Source organism: Felis catus, chromosome B3 (genome assembly GCF_018350175.1).
Source record: "Felis catus isolate Fca126 chromosome B3, F.catus_Fca126_mat1.0, whole genome shotgun sequence".
NCBI classification, from domain to species: Eukaryota; Metazoa; Chordata; class Mammalia; order Carnivora; family Felidae; genus Felis; species Felis catus.
The window spans coordinates 88,531,938-88,546,555 of record NC_058373.1 but is presented as its reverse complement, the minus strand read 5'-3'; the positions used below and the strand labels follow the sequence as shown (position 1 = coordinate 88,546,555).

The 14,618-nt window shown below is 37.1% G+C and overlaps 1 pseudogene; it reads left to right on the top strand.

Annotated features, from left to right (window-relative positions):
- The first annotated feature begins 4,639 nt into the window (after positions 1-4,639).
- LOC101084545 lies at positions 4,640-5,725 on the top strand (annotated as a pseudogene).
- Positions 5,726-14,618: the final 8,893 nt, after the last annotated feature.

The following is a 14,618-nucleotide window of genomic DNA, read 5'->3' as shown; positions in this document are numbered from 1 at the left end:
CACTACTGGTGGCTTCTGTCACATTAGGACACCACTTCGCCAGTCACTAATTAGTGGCTGAAACCAAATCCATTCAGTTAAACTCTGCATTTAATGAAATCTACTATCAACAGAACTTCAAGAAGTACCAATCTTGACCATGCCCCGCTCAGGGTTCCAGACCCAGTCAGCTTAAAAAAAAAAAAAAGAGAGAAAAGAAAAAAAAGAAAAAACAAGTCTAATAAAACACCAGAGTGTACCTTAGTTTCCTTTTAAAGTCTCTGTATTGACCTTTATGCTTGCCCCAAGGCACTAATCCGTGTACAGCAGGATGTATTAATGTTTACCCAGACTCTGCCTTAGCCCCATAATGAAGAGGTCAAGGGCAATTTTATCATCCCAAACAACCCAGACCTGTGAGTTCAGGTTGGTCTGAATGCCTTCCAGGGCCAAGGTGGTATCTTTGACATTAGCTGAAGAGATCAAACAAATTTCTTAACAGCTTTAACTGGATAACTAAAGTTGCAGAGGAAACCTCCCATGACAATGTATAAACAGTAAGTCAGATATTGCTTACATATCTCCCCAGAGTAACCAACTGTAGTTTCATTCAAGAGAGACCACTCTTCCTGAAAAAGACAGTGTTTGGGACGGAAAACACCATCACAGATTTGTTTTACTTGTCCTAGAACATCACAGTGAAATCATCTTTTGTGTAAAGTTTCTTTCACTCACATAATGTTTCTGAGATGCATCCATACTATCATGTATAAGTGTAGCTTGTTTTTTTTTATGGCTCATTAGTATTCCATTGGAGGATTATGCTTCAGTTCATCTAGTCTCTTCATGGACATCTATGCTTTTTCCAGTTTCTGGCCATTATACATACTAAAATGTTCGTAGTAGCTTTAAGTCTTTTTGTGAATCGAAGTTTTTATTTCTCCTGGGTAAATACCTAGGAGTAGAATTGCCAGGTGTTAAGCAGGTGTATGTTTAGTTTAAAAGAAATTGGCAGACCTTTTCCCAAAGCAGTTTACACCATCTCTCTCCTACCAACAGTGTGTGAGTTCTCATTCTCCACATCCTTACCAACATTTAGTATTGTCAAGTCTTTTATTGTGTAGCCATTCTGGTAATTGTGCAATAAGTTATTAATATTTTTGCTCATCATAAAGTCTGTTTCAACTTTCACTGGAATGTTTAGTGACTATAGATAACAATAGCAAAACTAATGGAAAAGTGCTGCTTACACACATAAGCTCTCTCCCCAAACACCATAATTACACACGGTATTCAGAGGAACAGGGTGGGAGGAGAGAACTAGGCAGAAGAATGTTCAAATCCCAGTTTTATAACTTGGTAACTTGGAGATCTTTAACATACGAAAAACTGATTCTTGGGTGCCTGGATGGCTCAGTTAAGTGGCCGACTTCAGTTCAAGTCATGCTCTAAGGGTTTATGGGTTTGAGCCCCACTTGGGGCTCTGTGCTGACAGCTCAGAGCCTGGAGCCTGCTTCGGATTCTGTGTCTCCTCTCTCTGCCCCTCCCTGCTCGTGCTCCGTCTCTCTCCATCTCTCAAAAAATGAATAAATGTTAAAAAGAAATTTTTTTAATATAAAAAAAACCCTGATTCTCAGTTTTCTGATAAAGTTGTGGGAAAAAAAAATCACCTAAAAACTACATAAAACATTAAATATAGAATTATAGTTAACACATTGTAGTATGAGGCAGGAGTCCATTAGCTGTGGCCTTATGAATTTTACTTAACTTTTCAAAGTATGTTTCATTATTTGCAAAATTGGGAAATAAGCTCATTTTGGCATGGTGTCAGGAACATACAATAGTAACCAACATTTCTAGAAAACTTACTATGTAATTGTTTAGCAATTACACATGGATCATTTCATTCAAACCTCACCACAAGTTCCTTAAGATTATGAGGCAGGTACATTATTGTCTCCATTTTGCAAGGCTTTGAAAGATCTTGTAACTTGCCTCAGTTTTAAGGTTTCCAGACTCTGGAGACTGAATATACTGCCTCCACAACAAATAAATGAAAGCTAATTTTGTTTATTACTATATTGCCAGTTGCTATCTCTATTACCTTTTTTCCTTTCTAATATATTTTAAAAAGCTGAAAGAGTTTCAAAGTCAAATATTAGCCCTTTTGAAAAAATCATATTTAATATATAAATCTAATACATATAATAAATATAATATGTAAATATAAGTCTAATATATGTATTAATACAGATTTTTATATATTTATATAATATATATATTTCACCTTATATATTTTTAATAAAATATATATGTTAGGATTTTTCCAAAGAGCCAATATTTGAATTCAAAACTCTTCAAGCTTTTTAAACTATATTAGAAAGGAAAAAAAAGGGTAGTGAGATAGCAATATATTTTCTATATACAAAATTAGGTGTTATATATATTAATTATATTTATTCTCTTATGTATTAAAAAGCTTTTCTGACAACAAGAGGTTTTAAATTGCTTTCTGCTGCCCCTTAGTAACTGATAGCACATATTTCTGAGATAACTGACTTGAATAATAATCAATATTTGTGTTAAACTTCTAGCAGTATCTTTGCCCTAATAGGTCTGCCAGACACAAAGCAAAAAAATACTGTAAGATGAGTAGGTGAAGCAAAAGGTTGCTGAGGGCGTGACATAACTTGGCTGGTAAGCATCATGGCAGCCTGGGGGTCTCTATAATTCCATGAACAGCAAATGGGCCAGTTTTGGGTCAGAAGGGCCTGGGACTACTACTTCCTTAACTGAGTTCCTCAACCTCCCTTTGGAAATACACATGAACAGACCATCAGCTCCTATCCCATGCCCATTATTACTAGACAAGAATGTCATTTTTACCAGAAGGTACTATCCACCATGTGCACTCATCTATGGAATTTCTCATTATATACCATAAAATTGATCACCAAACAGGACCTAAGAAAGTGAAACAAGGGGGAAAATGCACAATTCACTACAGTGCAAAGTCACCTAATCCCTTAAAAAAGAATTGCCAGTTCATTGCTTCTTCTGTAATCCATCAGCAAGGTCTGCAAACTATTTAAGCTCAGTCATGCACAAGTGATTACAGAAAGAGCCATATACAAAATAGGCTTTCATATTAAAAAGGCTATTGGAAAGTTATGTCCCAGCTATCTTCCTGCTTTTTGATGAGGAAAACACTCACATGAAACATCAATCAATAGCTTGAGCCAAATGAAAGAAAACTTGAAATAACCATTTATAAATAAATGAATCCAAGTGGCTGGAGATGAAGTAACTTAAAGTTCCAAGGTCTTTACGTATTAGAGTCTGATCATGTTGTGGCCAATGATAAGAAAGGAGTCACAGACTGCACATCATCATAGAAATGAGGATGTCACTCCAAGGTTAACCTCATTTGAATTTATTTATGACAGTCTTTAATATACAAGGCTAAACCACTTGAGCGTTTTAATTGAGTTAGGAACTTACAAGTAAAAAACATAAAATGGTTCATCACTGAATAGGGAAAACTAATAAAATGAGAAAAGGAGAACAGTTGCTAACAAATTGTGATCGTTACCTTGCCTTTGGAAAAAAAAAAATCACCCTACCTAATAACAGAAATGTCTCTCACTGAACTAAAGCAATGCAATGGTTTAGAAAACATTCACTTATCTGTGATGGAAGCTTCAAGTCAAAGCATATATGGAAAGACATCTGAGAAATATTTTCCATCGTAGCCTCCCTGGGATGAATCACACGTGGTGTCCTTTAGGATGCCTTCCTTCAAAGGTTCAACAGATTCATGCTCTAAGGTTAACAGGTAAGACCTGTTTTGTTTCGTTCACAATGATCTTTCTATTTCTCATCGAGTTCTTAACATACTTCACTAAGAAGCCTCCACTGGCACTCCAGGTCAGTGCTGCTATAGTTCAGATGGTCCAAATTAGATTAAAGGAATAAAAAAGTAAAAAAAAAAAAAAAAAAAAAAAAAGTAATACCTTCTAAATGCTGAAACAAAGTATCAATGTCTGGGGTTTGGTGTAAAAGTCATTTTTAAAAAACTATGTTCTAGGATGCAGATGTGTATCCACATATATGCTGAACAAATACCAGTTGTTTACCACGGAGACATGGTTGTTGTTTTTGTTGTTTTTTTTTTTTTTTTTTGAAGAGTTTCATTGGAGGAATTCTTGTACTGTTCAGAAGGTTTGGATGACTAAAAGCTGCCCCCAGCTTATTGGGGATGGATGTCTTACAAGCTCTCTCTACATTTGCCTTTTTTTTTTTTTTAGCTTATTCCATTTAATTTGCAGAGTGCTGACAAATAGACAATGAATCACAATTTCAGGAAGGCAAAGATAAAGAATGATATTCTAAATTAGATAATGTCCAAGCTTGGAAGGCTTATGCAGTAAAGAGTTTTATAGCCACAGGTGATTTTAGCACATGTTGAAATATTGAAGAGGAAATGTTTGTATATAGCAGATATTTGGAGGAAAGTGAATAAGTGAATAATATAGATTTTTCAGACTTTTTAGGAATATGTTGCCGTACAGCCTATGTTGCATACTTTCAAAGTCTTTTCTCAAAATGCTCAAATTTGGCTTTCAAAGTTTTAAACACTATCAACACCAATATCTGACCCATTAGAATCTTGGCATCAGACGTTCCATCATCATAGTCTTGAAGTTCACTTTAAAAACTTTCTATGATTCGCTTTCTGCCCACGGACGCTGCAAAGTAAGCATTGTTAAAGTGTCTCCTCCCACTGCTGTCATGACTAAGTCAGAGTCTCCTAAAGAGTCTGAACAGTTGCAGAAGTTCTTCATTGGAGGTTTGAACTTTCAAACAATGAGTGAGAGTCTGGGGGGGGTGCATTTTGAGCAATGGGTAAGTCTTATGGATGATGTGGTAAAATGAGAGATCCAAACAGCAAGCGTCTCAGAGACTTTGGGTTTGTGATGCATGTCACTGTGGAGGAGATGGATGCAGCCATGAATGCAAGGCCACAGAAGGTGGGTGGAAGAGTTGTAGAACCAAAGAGGGCTGTCTCGAGAGAAGATTCTCAAAGACCTGGTGCCCACTTAACTGTGAAAAAGACTTTTGTTGGTGGCATTAGAGAAGACACTGAAGAACATCTAAGAGATGATTTTGAACAATATGAGAAAATTGAAGTAATTGAAATCATGACTGACTGAGGCAGTGTCAAAAAGAGAGGCTTTGCTTTTGTAACATTTGATGACCGTGACTCCATAGACAAGGCTGTCATTCAAAAATACCGTACTGTGAATGGCTGCAACAGTGAAGTAAGGAGAGCTCTATCTAAGCAAGATATAGCCAGTGCTTCATCCAGCTGAAGAGGTCAAAGTGGTTCTAGAAACTTTGATGATGGGTCATGGAGGTATTTTTGATGTGAATGACAACTTTGGTCATGGAGGAAACTTCAGTTTCGGTAGACAAGGTGGCTTTGGTGGCAGTAGGGATGACCATAATGAATTTGGTAATGATGCAAGCAACTTTGGAGGTGGCAGAAGCCATAATAATTTTGGTAATCACAACAATCAAACTTCAAATTTTGGACCCATTGAAAGGAGGAAATTTTGGAGGGAGAAGCTCTGGTCCCTATGGTGGTGGAGGCCAATATTTCGCCAAACCATGAAACCAAGGTGGCTATGGTAGTTCCAGCAGCAGCAGTAGCTATGGCAGTAGCAGGTTTTTTTTTTTCACTTAGCAAAATGTGTTTATTTTTTTTTCAATGTATGAAATTTATTGTCAAATTGGTTTCCATACAATACCCAGTGCTCATCCCAAAAGGTGCCCTCCTCAATACCCATCACCCACCCTCCCCTCCCTCCCACCCCCCATCATCTACATTTGCCTTTTTAACAGCAGGCTCATATAAGAAATTAAGTTATTATATGAAGAACAGAATATGAAAGACCATTCAGGCTGCAAATGATGCCACTTTGGATTTGGGTTTGAATTGTGCTAGCTGTAGGACTTCAAACAAGTTACTTAACCTTTCCAGGCCTCAGTTCCTCATCTAAAACACAAACTCCAGCGCACCTGGGTGGCTCAATTAAGCATTGGACCTCGGCTCAAGTCACAGTCTCATGGTTCATGAGTTTGACCCCCATATTAGGCTTGCTGCTGTCAGTGCAAGGAGTGGGTCTCCTCTCTCTCTCTCTGCCCTTCCCCCACTCTCTCTCAAAAATAAACTTAAAAACAAAAATACCAACTCCTTTTGTAAATTCCGAAAAGGGAGATAATCAAAGGAGAAGAGTGGTTGGCTCATAGAATACACTCAATAAATCTTAGCTACTATTATTGTTATCATTGTTAGTATTGTTACTTGGGAAAGGAAAAGAGAAGAAATTTTTCATGAAAATCAGATCTGCCAACCAGACAAAAGGTTCTTAAAGAGATATAAAAAATAGGCCAAAAAGCTTGAGGCCATTTCTTGTCCTTCAAGACAGCACAAACCTGAAAATTGTGTCCTTCTATTACAGTGTTTATCAAACTTTAATATGCAATAGAATCACCCCCATGATCTTGTTAAAAATGCAGGTTTTGATTCAGTAGGTTTGAATGGGGCTAAAGATGCTGTATTTCTTTTTTTTAATGTTTATTTCAGAGGCAGGGAGGAAAGGAGGCAGAGAGCGAACACGCAGCAAGCAGGGAAGGGGCAGAGAGAGAGGGAGACAGAGAATCCAAAAGGGCTCCTCACTGTCAGCACAGAGCCTGATGTGAGGCTCCAGCTCACAAGCTGTGAGATCATGACTTGAGCCAAAGTTGGACACATGATCAGCTGAGCCACCCAGGTGCCCCAAGATGCTATATTTTTTTATTTCATTTTTCATTTTATATTTTTAATATGAGATTTATTGTCAAATTGGTTTCCATACAACACCCAGTGCTCATCCCAAAAGATATGCTCTTCAATACCCATCACCCACCATCCCCTCCCTCCCACCCCCCATCAACCCTCAGTTTGTTCTGTTTTTAAGAGTCTCTTATGCTTTGGCTCTCTCCCACTCTAACCTCTTTTTTTTTTCCCCTTCCCCTCCCCCATGGGTTTCTGTTAAGTTTCTCAGGATCCACATAAGAGTGAAAACATACGGTATCTGTCTTTCTCTGTATGGTTTATTTCACTTAGCATCACACTCTCCAGTCCCATCCACGTTGCTACTAAGGGCCATATTTCATTTTTTCTCATTGCCACGTAGTACTCCATTGTATATATAAACCACAATTTCTTTATGCATTCATCAGTTGATGGACATTTAGGCTCTTTCCATAATTTGGCTATTGTTGAGAGTGCTGCTATAAACATTGGGGTACAAGTGCCCCTATGCATCAGTACTCCTGTATCCCTTGGGTAAATTCCTAGCAGTGCTACTGCTGGGTCATAGGGTAGGTCTACTTTTAATTTTTTGAGGAACCTCCACACTGTTTTCCAGAGCAGCTGCACCACTTTGCATTCCCACCAACAGTGCAAGAAGGTTCCTGTTTCTCCACATCCTCTCCAGCATCTATAGTCTCCTGATTTGTTCATTTTGGCCACTCTGACTGGCATGCTGTGATATCTGAGTGTGGTTTTGCTTTGTATTTCCCTGATGAGGAGCGACGTCGAGCATCTTTTCATGTGCCTGTTGGCCATCCGGATGTCTTCTTTAGAGAAGTGTCTATTCATGTTTTCTTCCCATTTCTTCACTGGATTATTTGTTTTCCGGGTGTGGAGTTTGGTGAGCTCTTTATAGATTTTGGATACTAGCCCTTTGTCCGATATGTCATTTGCAAATATCTTTTCCCATTCCGTTGGTTGGTTGCCTTTTAGTTTTGTTGATTGTTTCCTTTATTGTGCAGAACGTTTTTATCTTCATGAGGTCCCAATAGTTCATTTTTGCTTTTAATTCCCTTGCCTTTGGGGCTGTGTCAAGTAAGAAATTGCTATGGCTGAGGTCAGAGAGGTCTTCTCCTGTTTTCTCCTCTAGTGTTTTGATGGTTTCCTGTCTCATATTCAGGTCTTTTATCCATTTTGAGTTTATTTTTGTGAATGCTGTGAGAAAGTGGTCTAGTTTCAATCTTCTGCATGTTGCTGTCCAGTTCTCCCAGCACCATTTGTTAAAGAGACTGTCTTTTTTCCATTGGATGTTCTTTCCTGCTTTGTCAAAGATGAGTTGGCCATACGTTTGTGGGTCTAGTTCTGGGGTTTCTATTCTATTCCATTGGTCTATGTGTCTGTTTCTGTGCCAATACCATGCTGTCTTGATGATTACAGCTTTGGAGTAGAGGCTAAAGTCTGGGATTGTGATGCCTCCTGCTTTGGTCTGCTTCTTCAAAATTACTTTGGCTATTCGGGGTCTTTTGTGGTTCCACACAAATTTTAGGATTGCTTGTTCTAGCTTCGAGAAGAATGCTGGTACAATTTTGATTGGGATTGCATTGAATGTGTAGATAGCTTTGGGTAGTATTGACATTTTGACAATATTTATTCTTCCAATCCATGAGCACGGAAGGTTTTTCCATTTCTTTATACAAGATGCTATGTTTCTAATAAGCTCCTTGGTGATGCCAATACTGCCAGATCATACTTAGACCAATAATGAAAGTTAAGGCAAGTTCTCTCCTCTCTCCTTTGCATACCATCATGTTTCCAGTAGATGATGATGACACTCGAATCCAAGTCTCATCGCTAGACTGGAAGATCTTCAATGTGTATCTGAGTGGACCAAAACTTCAGTTTTCTTGTATACCCTTCTTAAATACCATGTTCTGATCAAGAACTACTCAAAATGTTTCTCCCTTACCCCATTAAAAATGTGTCCTGAAGTTTCCACATTAAACCATTAGACTGTATTTCCTCCTAAAGGAACTATTTTCCAAAATAACTTATAGCACAGAAAGTAGCTAGTAATCTTAAACAAAATTGGGTGTTTGGTTTCTAGTTAAAAGGCACAGCTATTTCCCAAATCCTTACCTACTGCTCTAAACCTAAACACAAAATAATTAACCTGCCAACTTTTCCTGGATTTTACCAAAACATATAAAACAGCATTTTACAATGTGACAATGTACACATGTACACTGTACAACAGGTAGACATTGACATAACCTATTAATAACATTCAATATACAAATAGAAACGGTTTACTTATTGAGAGAGAGGGTATAGCTTAGTAGTTAAGATTATGAACTCTGGAGCAAGGCTGCCTGGATTCAAGTTTTGACTACACAACTTAGTTCAAGTATTTATAGACCACTACCACAAAATGCCAGCCAGTGACTTATAAGCAACAAAAATTTATTTCTCACAATTGAGAAAAAAATGATTTTCATGGCTGAAAGTCATGATGAGTGGGCCAGCACGGTCAGGTAAGAGCCCTCTTCCAGGCTACCGAATTCTCCTTGTAACCCCACATGCCCTTTTGGGGCAAGGAAGTTCTGTGGGGTCTCCTTTATAAAAGCACTAATCCCAGGAATGAGGACTCCACCCTCATTACTTAATCATCTCCCAAAGTCCCCACCTACTAATACCATCATCATCTTAGGTGGTTAGGATTTCAACATACAACCTTTACCAAGAGGGGAGAGGACACAAATTTTCAGACCATACATAGCAACTACTCATTATATCTATGACAATGACAAAGCTACCGCACTTCTGTGCCTCAGTTTCCCCAACTATAAACTGAAGACAGTAATAGTACCTAACTCAGAGTTATAAGGATTAAAGTCAATGAGTTGATATGTATCGAGTGCACGCTATACTACCTAATAGTAAGTGCTGAGTGTGTTAAGTAATGTTTCTAAAATTGTGACAGCATTTTAATACACAGTGAAGTTTAATAGAATATAAACCTACATCAGTTAATATCTTACTCATTGCAAACTCGATAGTTTTCTATCCTAAAACTTTTCTTCTAGCTTTTCTAGTATCCCAATAGCTTACTTTCTTGTATTTTCCCTTAGCTTCCAGACTTCCATGTTAAAATTCTTTTGAATTTAAAACCTCAGTTCATACAGCCTCATCAAGGCAAAGATTTCATTAAAAAGAAGACAGAAATTACTCACTATTCCAGGTTCCTAATGATACCAAATATAGTCATGGGCTTTAACTGTGCTCATAACCAAACATTTAAGAGCTTAAAGCAGAAGGAGGCATTTTATAAATGCATAGTAATTCTTCAAAAGTTCAGGTGTATCGCCAGAAAAGTCTCCAGACTGGAGCTCCACAGAAAGAAATATCAAGTTATTCAAGCTTGATTATTTGTTTTTGTCCTCTGCAAACTCATGAAAGATTATTGCCCTTCAACAGGTCATTGTATAGTCACCTTCCTTTTTAGGCTGAAACCTTTGGGAGTTCTAGAGACCCTAGTAAAGACAGAACCATTTTGCTTTGCCTACATTTAGGCAACTGTACTAATGTGTATCCTGTACATTCCTATGAAATTATAGAAGACTCTAAACATCTATAAAAGCTGTACATCTTGGCTACATTGGGGAAAGAAAACCTCCCATTAAAAAGATTCATAATCCTCTTCATGTTTTAATCCTCCATTCTCATCAACAACAAAACTCATACTATGGCAAATAGGAGGGATATTACCATGAGAAAGAATACTAAGAAACCATACCCTTCTTCCATGACATTCAGGCCTTGGAAGACCTGCTTGCCTTCTTGCTTCCAGTATCTTGTAGCATCTAGCACTCATGCATGAACAAAGAACAGTGTCCAGGTGGACGAAAGCTTTACTTGACATCTTGAAACCAACATTATTTCTCTGATTTCTGCCAAAAGACAACATGTCAGAATATGGGAAAGATAGAGACTACATATTTTAAGAAAGAAGAAAATAGTTTCCCTTATAAACCCACATGAAAATGAAGGAATGAGAATTATAGTAGTCTAATCTGTAAGACCAAAAAAATTCTACTCCAGCCATATTTGACTTCAGACAACTTGATGTTTAAGAAATCGACTCTGTGTCAACAACACTCAATTTTTTTTTAATGAGCTAACTTAAGCCCCACTAACCATGTACCCAGTTTTTGTTTAATTGTTAGAAGTTCTTACTTTTTCTTATGTGCTTTCAGTTTCCTTTATGTTGAAACCCACAAAATTACTCTAAGAAATTAAAGAATCTTTGTTTTGTGTGTTTTGTTCAGGGATAAATAAATCCCAAGTGCCTAGAGCATTGCCTGGCTCTACCAGTGAATGAATCCTATTTCCGTGAGTGAAAGTACACTGATGTGCTTATAAATATTCAAGAGTTTGGAGGTAAAGCACATGGCATATTACAAACACAAGGATGAGACAGTATTCTCTCAACTTTCGGAAAAATTATCCTACAAGTGGCTCCAGGGCACACAGGTGAGGTGATAAATAAATAAAATTATTTGTTTATTTATTTTATTTAATTACTGATAACAGGTATTATAGTCTATGGTTCACCTCACCTTCCCTCCTGAAATGCTGGTTAATATGTTGTAGCATATGAGTTCTGGAATCACAGGTGGTTTGAATTCTGGCTTTACTACTCACTATGTGATCTTAAGCAAAACAATTACCTTTAAGAGCCAATTTTCTTATTTGTGGCATAGAGATAATTGTAGTTCCTGTCTTCTAGGACTATCAACAAGAATTCTACTAAATATATACAGACAGAGCTCCTAGTGCCTACACATAAAAAACACTAAACATACATTTGCTGTAATTAATAATAGCTCCCCAGAAGCTACATTAGATGGACCCAAATATTTAACTGGGGTCTCTCTATACTTGGACACAAAAATGGGGAAAATGAAAAGATACCATCTTTTGAGGTATTATCTATTTATAATTACCTTTAAAATAAAGCTACTTCTTCAGCATGCACAACCAAACATAACCAAATAGAGCACATAAACACCACTATTCCCTGGTGCACAAGCATAAAGATTTTATAGGTGAAATTTTCCCACACATAAAACAACAGTTTAGACACAGTACAGTCAACATAACATTCATTACACAACACTGGCAACTTTGACTGGTCTCATAAAATCTGTGCCTGTGTGGATTATCAATTGTATTATCTTCAAGATTTTATACTTGGCATATCTCACAATCTTATTTCTAGGAGATTCTCTGCCATACCTTGGATCTTTTCATAGCTGTTAACCAGTAATTTGTCTTTAACTTAAATTCAAATAATCAACTGCCACCATTTCTGTCATTTCACTATTTTAGCCTACGTTCTTTATTCAGGCCTATAATGATATCAAATACAGAAACTGTGATATAACTACCTTTCAACAGGACTTATTCTTGGGATAGTGTCTGTTAATTTACTAGACTAAATAAAGCCTGAACCCTACTTCTGCATGGCTAACCCTCCTCAGCCTATTTCTAACTTCCCTCAAAAACCTCTCACTGGATACATTTAGACTCTCTGTGTACCCCATCTCCCCCTGGCCCCAGAAGGACTACTGCTTCTACTGCTTCTTATGAGGAACTATTTTTTTTCCTTTTTAAATTTATTTATTTTGAGAGAGACAGAGCGAATGAGTGCGCATGAGCAGGGCAGGGGCAGAGAGAGAATCCTAAGCACACCTTGCACTCTCAGCATGGAGCCCAATGCAGACTCAAACTCAGACAGGAGATCATGACTTGATTCAATTCTCAACTGAAATCAGGAGTTGGCAGCTTAACCAATTGAGCTACTTAGGCACCCTGAGGCATTTTCATTTACCACAAACTACACAGAGACTTTGTGTTCATTGCCTCATTTATGGTGGAAAGAGAATATATGTTATTTGGCTAAGGATAACATTATCAATAAATACTGAAGCTGGAATTTTAGACTAATAGATTCCAAAGACCATATTTTATTAGATTAAGACAATATTCTAAAACTTCTACCCAAGTATCTAATCCTGTATAATTAAAAACTGTAAGTCAGTATTTTACTCACTTATAGAATTTACATGGTTTTTAGAACCAGTCTGATTAAATGATTTACATTCTTTATTTGCAGGAGAAAGGCAGTGTTCAATTCTGCAATTTCCTGCTATTGGTTTTTCCTCCAGCATTTCAACAAAATGCTATTTATTCAACTTGAATATGTAAAATTGATATCCTTTACACAGCAACCTTGAGTATCATTATTTGTTTTGGAACGTTATGTAACAGAATTGTAAAATGCCATTCAATGTAACACATATGAATGGAAAATTTAGAATAAAATAAAATAAAACTCAGCTTAAACACTGGAATTCATCAATAGTACTACTGATTAAAGAACTAATTTTCACTGTATTTTTTCACAGTTTTCATTCTTTCCCTTAATACAGTTGACCTTTCAACACAGGTTTGAATTGTATGTGTCCATTCATACACTTTTTATAAATATAGAAAAGTACTGTGAATGTATTTTCTCAACACTTTTTCTCTAGCTTATTTTAAGAATACAGCAAATAATGCATAAAAGTCCACAAAATACATATTAATAAACTGTTATCAGTAAGGCTTCCAATCAATACTCAGTTATTCAATTTGGGAGGTGAGGGGTCAAAAATTATACATGGATTTTCAACTGTGCAGGAGGTCAGTGCCACAGCCACCCCCCCCCACATCATTCAAGGGTCAGTTGTATTTCTTATATTCTACAGTAGCAATTCTAAATATCTGGGATGATGATGAAATCTAAATATCAGAGGAAGGCTATAGACATTCCCTTTAAAAATACACAAAACAGGGGCACCTGGGTGGTGCAGTCGGTTAAGCGTCCAACTTCAGCCAGGTCATGATCCTGCAGTCCGTGAGTTCGAGCCCCGAGTCAGGCTCTGGGCTGATGGCTCGGAGCCTGGAGCCTGTTTCCCATTCTGTGTCTCCCTCTCACTCTGCCCCTCCCCCGTTCATGCTCTGTCTCTCTCTGTCCCAAAAATAAATAAACGTTAAAAAATTTTTTTTTTAAATATACAAAACAAACACATACATATGAATACATACCACCGTGTTTCATATAATTTTAGGGAATGTTTATCAGAATCCTTTTCCCAAGTTTTCAATGAGTTTGTATTGATAGGAAGTAGTAGTATCTAGATTTATGTTATCCATGCAGAAAAATCACACCTGGCTGTAGAGTTTAACAAGATAAATTACTAGCTACTTGAGAAATAACTAGCTTGCAGACATGAAAAAAAAAAACCTTATCAACAAGATTACTTCAGCAAATCCCAGGGTCATATATGTGAAATCCCCATGTTACCCCCTTGGAAAGTAGAGCTTCATTATCTATGTCTGAAGAGCTTGTCTTCCAGCTATGACTCCAGAAGTGAATATATAAAAGATGATTTCGAACAGTTGTAAGAGAGATACATACTCAACCCTAAGCTGATACTCATTTCATTTCATGGAGAAAACAATACTCAAAGGTTTAAACCCAAGGTCATAGCTATATTAAAGAGAATTCAAATGTTGCCCCACTTTCCATACTCTGTGGTTCATAGCTTCAACAGTTGCTTATACCAAAGCTATTACAATTACAGAAAAGTATTTAAAAAGGACCATCAGAACAGGTGTGTTTAATCCTTTCGCCTCTCATGCTTAAATTCACATTCTTTCAATTCTCTAAGTTATT